This window comes from Lycorma delicatula, chromosome 13 (genome assembly GCF_047948215.1).
Source record: "Lycorma delicatula isolate Av1 chromosome 13, ASM4794821v1, whole genome shotgun sequence".
Taxonomy (NCBI): Eukaryota; Metazoa; Arthropoda; class Insecta; order Hemiptera; family Fulgoridae; genus Lycorma; species Lycorma delicatula.
Window position 1 is genome coordinate 49,894,175 of NC_134467.1, and position 6,646 is coordinate 49,900,820.

A 6,646-nucleotide genomic window follows, 5' to 3' on the forward strand; every position below is an offset into this window, starting at 1 on the left:
CCACCAAGATATTTCGGCGATGGAAAGCCGCTATAATGGGAAATGGAATACTAACGTGCTAGCCGATACTGTTGGATATTAATTCGGAACGTGTCTGGGGCCATTTATAAAAGAAAAGCATCGGCGAAATCATTCTAACTCAGATATGGTCGTGCAAAATTTAAATTTTACAGATTTTAACTATATCTTAACATCATTTTTTTTTTGAAACGTAATTTATTTAAAACTAAGGGCGATAGAAAAATTATATTTACAGATCTGTAATGTACGCAAAAAAGCGATTCAAGAAACGGTATCACACTCGAAGAAACATTAAAAAACGTTTTTGTCTATCAGTGTTATTACTAAGTATAGATTTATTTTTTATCTTGTAATTATTAAACATTTCATTAATTTACTTATCCTAACTATTTAAGTACACTATTATTTATTTTATTGCGTTTATTTTATTTATAAGAAAAAAAAATACATACCAGAAACATAAAAGCAGTCGCACTAAACTTAAAACAAAATCTATTCTATAAAGAAATTAAATAAACTTACGTGCGGTAGCTACATTACATGAAACCTCGACATACTTTACGAATAAAATGATATTATAAATATTACAAATAAAATGTAATGCGTTAATGTATAACGCATTACATTTATAAGGAAGGAAATTATGGAGAATTGAGGTTAAAGCAGGAAATGAATAATAGTTATAAAATGAACCAGGCATTATACGTATAAAATGATAAAAAAAAATACAAAGTTTATCTTTTTTCAACGTTAAAAAGAAAATTTTTATTAATATACGAGTCACTCTATATTAGCTCTAAAAATGATGACTATTTTTAGTTATATTTTATTTAAAACACATTTTAAGAGTTCATATTAATATTATCCGATATGAATGATCCGTGGTATACGGTAGCATTCTTAATTTTTTATCTGGAGGTTCTAGGTTTGAGTACCAGTCTGGCGTTTTTCAAACGCTACAAACGTCATAACTATTATTGGGCATCGGCCTTTCGCCGCATAAACAAATAATTTTAAGAGGAATTTTCAAATAATTTCATTATTTTATTATTTTCTGGGTGTCGTTATGCAGAAAATATCCTCTTTTACACATTGTTGTAGTCTGTCTCGCCAATTTCACGTCGCTGCTTGTACCATGTAGTCCGGGAGGCTTTGATTTCGTTAACGATATAGGTCTATTGATGATCACTCAAATTGAGTGATCATCCCGGACTACATGCCTCCCGGTAGCCTGCCGGACTACATGGTACAACCAGCGACGTGAAATTGGCGAGACAGACTACAACAATGTGTAAAAGAGGATATTTTCTGCATAACGACACCCAGAAAATAATAGTTCGTAAAAAGATCTGGGAAACTTGTCGGTCAAGCGACATCCTCCTTTGGAAGTCACACGTCCTTAAAACATCTCTCAAACCGACTCTAAGGACGCTCTGGCAGTGCGAAATGTCGCTCTATCCTGGTGGAACCGTACCGCATTTAAGTCTATCCCACGAATATGCGGTTCAAAAGCAAGGAAATAATATCGCTTTGTACCGGTAAAAATCGTCTACCGTTACGTACCCTTCCTCTTAGAAGAAATAAGGGGTCAACGATTCCATTACTTGCCGGAGCATACCGGACGGTCGTACGCAGACCGTGAAGAAGACGCGTACGAAACCGCTTCGGATTCGTCAGACCAGTAACGACAATTTTGTTAGTTTTTCACACATCAGCAGAACAATTTCATCGGAATGTACCGCCGTAGTAAAATACGGACGAAACTTCAAATCCTTGGATTGGAATTCTTCTGACGTCACCTTGGATAAACAAAGGGCTGTAGAGTGCTTTCCGGTTAAGCGCCGAGGGCTAAACATCGTTGCCTACCTGGCCGTCTACGTTTGGTGGATTTCTCATCGAGCGCGCAGAACCTGGCGATTTGTTGCGGAAGCGTTAATTTGGAAATTTGCTATTTAAAACTTTACAGTATTGCAGCTAGGAATATTGAAAAGCTCACCGAATAATCGCCGTTTGATCAAAACCGAATCGCTAAATACACTTACGCTACGAATGTACGGTGTACGGCAGTCTAATGCTCCATATCCGGTACGCAAGGTCACAGGATTTCGATTTCCGCCTTCGTATCAGGGTTGCCGACTTATTTTGATTTATACATATATTATGCAAATATTTTAACGAGGTTATATAATGTAAAATGAAATGTTATAAAATATGCCAAATCCCTTAGCGAGAATCGAAATGAGACTTATCTAGAAGCCGGTATTCTAAATTCATAAATCGATCGACATTGTCGGCTACGTAATATTACGTTTCAAAAATGATTTACTACTTCAGACGAGATTCGTTTTAATAAATATATTAAAATAACATTTAAAAAGAATGTTTACCTTCCCGTGTAGATAGCGCTATAACTCTAGAAGGGAAAGTACTGTATTCGGTTCGATTTGGACGTATGTGGTTTTCACCAGATCTTGACACCTAAAAAACCGGATGGAAATTTCCCGGATGTTACGTTCGCGTGTTGGGTGTCGGCTTCCAAATCGGCTTACATCTCGAAGTACTGGACCGACTTCGACCAAACTCGGTCAGATTACTTCAATATACGGAACATAGATGCCATTAAATTTTCAACTTTCAAAGGTCAACTTTCAAAGGTGGGTGAGGCTGTACAGAAAGTTCACCCTCAGTTTATCGCGTAATTTAGGTAATATTTTTCTAAGGTGCATTTTTTAACGATTAAAAAAAAACGTTGCAAAAAACTTTGCAAAATCGCAACCCCACCCAAAAAATGTCTGAACTACTGCTACGTTGTGATGTAACCGGTGAACTGTAGAATTAAATAAAATTAATAATATTTAAAGTGTAAAAACGTAACTCGGTCTGGCCGGATCTTGAACTAGATCGACTCTGTACCTGGTGCGTTAAGACTCGCGGCTAGACCGGTCTGCCGATCGTACAAGCGAAATTTGTGAAATCACATTAGTTTAGTTAGTGCCGACCGCGACGCTCAATGGTCGACGGGTTACCCGTGGTAACCAGTGGTTAGAATCATTGAATTAAATAAACGAAAAAAATATTACATTTAAATAAAATAATAAATATTTTAAATTAAGTTGTACGTGTAAGCCGTGCATCAGAGAAAAGCCGCGTGACAGGAAAGGCCTACAACTGTGTTGTCAGCTTTTTTCCGTATAAAACTCCTTAAGCTAATGACAGTTTCACATCTCATTTACTTAAGTTTTTTAATGCGATCCACAGACTGTCCAAATGAAATAAACAAAATCCCCTGCTTAAATTATCTGACAAAAGGGGTACAACAGGACCTCCAGGAGAACTTAATCACTAATAGTAACAGTGGTCAACATGATTTTTGTCTCACGAGTAACAATAGGTGTACTTAATGCAGTTTTTTGATCCTTTTTTCAAATAAGTACTTCGTAATTTCTCGATCGCCCCCAGTTTAATCTTTTTAAATATTTTAAAACGTTTTATCGTCCGTTTGTCCATTATAAAGTAAAACCCGCTATAGCGTAGGAAATATGATGGAAACAAATCGGCTAACTCAAAGGGTAGCGTTGCTACTGTTGCGCAGGTTCAGACGTGTATAGTAGACATGTACAAACGTGATCTAGTGTAGCACACAATCATCAAAACGATGCCGGTTCCGAAACAGTAAATACGTCACTGTATACAACGTCACATATTTACAACTTTTTTTAAATCATCCTAACAATTTGTTATGTACGTGGTGAAATGACGCTCAAGTCCGAAGGACGAACCCTATTTACGGGCTCGCTAACAGGTTCTGCCAGTTATAACCAAGAGCGTATGTATACCTGCGCACTACCGACTAAACCTCCACCTTCCTGGGACTGCTTATAAAAACATTTCATCAGAAGAAGGGGGAACCGCCCACACACACAGTCATAACAATCCAACAATGTTACGCACCACACAAACAACACCACTGGAAGCAACACGTCAAATATAGACACCGACAACACACATGAACCTGCAGAAAACATGACACCCTACTAATATCCACAACACCCACGCGTTACACACACACACAGCCGTGGAGACAGAAAACTTAAATAGTCACACCACTTACCAGTAGCCACCATCAGACGCACCCAAGCAACCTCCACACAAAGACGAAACCTTACTCCATTAGTAAAAACGTGTTAACTTTATTTTGGGTGTAAAGTCTGTGACCAAACAAGGGCCTGGGATTACGTCAAAATCAAAACGTACAGTGGTACACCCTAACTTTCAATCTGCAATGAGACCGGTTCCGCACTGCGAAGAAATTACGTTAGAAAAGAACGGCCTAAACGCGAATCACTCATTCATGAACATAAAAATGTGTATCTACCTCCGTTACATATCAAACTAGAATTAATGAAGAATTTCGTCAAGGCCATGGAGAATACGTTCGGTTTCGTTTACTTAAAACATAAGTTTCCTAAAATTCGCGATGTAAAAATTAAAGAAGGAATATTTGTGGTTCCACAAATACGATCAGTAATGCACGATGAAAAGTTTGAGGAACTATTGTCAACAGTCTTATAAAAATTTGGGTTGTAACCTTGCGTGATCAGAATCGAACCAAAAATAAAAGATATTTTTTGTTCCCCGGTGTAATAAAAAAATCCATTCGATGAAAGTACAGCTTAAAAATACATACGGGGAAAATTAAAATAAAAAAATTTTTTTTTAGATTGTTAAACAACATATAAATTTAACTGTATTAGTTGCAGATTCGGGGACGCAAGATATTACTTTAAAACGGTAGAAATACAACGATTCTGTATTATGCTTATCACGAAAAACGGTTCCTGTTTATGTTTTCTGAGCCCGATATAAGAATGCTAAATTCGTTTAAATACTGACGCGATATACTAACATATTCAGTATTATATAACAAAACTACATTTTATATCGTATTATTCTCAGAGAAAGCAACTGCTTTGCCTTTTCTGCAGTAAATGATTTATTCGAAAAAATTACAAAGAAATTGTAAACCGTACGGTAAGAGTCTCGCAAATATAGTTTCTTCCGTTCAAAACCGACTACATTTCTATTATCAAAATCTATTTTAATTTACAATCTTGTTTAAAAAGAAGCTCGTGTGTACTTATGTACGCACGTAAGAAGTTATACTTCTTTGGCGTGGATAAAAAATAATTTTTTTACGCGTTCAAACAAATTTGAATAGAGTCAAACGATCGGTAGACGACATTAAATACCACGAATAAAAAGTTTGAATAAATAACATTTAAATTATATTTATTTTTTACAGTTTAAAAAGTACTGAAGTATTCGTTGTCATATAAAACAAAGTTCATCGAATGCATTTCGATTAGTTTAGTTCCATTAATTCTTCGGATGACGATCGAATAGGCACAAGAGTTTTATTTTGTAATAGCGTATTTTATCAAAAATTTTGTTTCAGGTAAATTTAAAATGATTTATGCAAAATCAAGAATTTATCTGATGCGTACTATTTTCTGTCATTAAAAAATATTACTCGTAAAAAATAATACACAAATATAACCTCAAATCTTAATACACAATTTTCACAAAAATATACGTTGCAATACAAAGTTTTACGAATTTGAACAATATTCACAGTTTAAAATATCTGTCTTCAGAAATCCGTGTATATACATTTATTAGCGTGCTAATCAATTGCATTGAACGACTGACTGAATTAGACAGTACACGCATTTGCGTGCAAACTGATCCGCAACTTGCTGAAAATAAGTGTAACTTCAAAAATACATGTTAAAAATATGTAATAGACAATAGATAATAAACAATGTTTAAGCGTTCCATATAAGAAAAATTTGTTATAAAACTCTTACCGGCCCGATTTCATTTATATGTAATACTTATCAAATTTACAGAAATAATACAATTGTTATGATTATTCGTTGTTTAATAAATGAAATCGGGCAGGTAAGAGTTTTGTAATAAATTTTTCATTTTTTGCTATTATATGGAACGCTATCATATAACGCTATCAACAGGTAATTTTTTTTTGAAAGAAAATTCTAAATTAATAACAGATTTTGATAATAGAAATCTAGTTTGTCTTACCTTTTTAGATATCAGTATTGTTTTGTTAAAAACAGTTTTATTTATATTACAAAAATTGTTTTGATCGTACGGTTTACAATTTCATTGTAATTTTTTTTTTGACGTCACTGTGTTTTGTTGGATTCTTTTATATTTTTATGATTTACCGATTGTTATAGCTTATGAATTTATTGCCTTAAAAATTTTTTGTCGATACATCATTCACTCCATACTTTTCCCTTTTTTAATAAAACTAATAATGACCTTTACGAATCGAAATCTGTGATGTAATATTGCACTTATTACTTTATAAGTGTAACCCTCGATTTTTATCGTTAAATTCGATTTTACCAATCGAATTTATTTAATCCTTTTTTAATAAAACTACTATAATCTCTTGTACATTAGTATTTTTATTTTTTTTTAAAGAAGTGATGGAAATTAAAAAAAGTTTTTGTACGCTACGTAGTACTATCCAGTACTGCTATCTAGCGGCGCGATTCGTAAAGATACATTAAAAAAATAACATGCGAGTCCCGTCCCG

At 34.3% G+C, this 6,646-nt stretch overlaps 1 protein-coding gene across 4 annotated transcripts in view; it reads right to left on the bottom strand.

Annotated features, from left to right (window-relative positions):
* LOC142333737 (integrin beta-PS-like) overlaps positions 1-6,142 on the bottom strand; it is an 84,337-nt gene extending 78,195 nt beyond the window's left edge. Inside the window, exon 1 of one of the 4 annotated variants that reach the window (XM_075381192.1) lies at positions 6,124-6,142. The gene's annotated coding sequence lies outside the window, so the exon portion shown is untranslated. Of the gene's footprint in view, positions 1-473; positions 492-543; positions 675-6,123 lie in introns of those variants that run through there. The other 3 variants (XM_075381190.1, XM_075381189.1, XM_075381191.1) reach the window with 3 other exon arrangements.
* Positions 6,143-6,646: the final 504 nt, after the last annotated feature.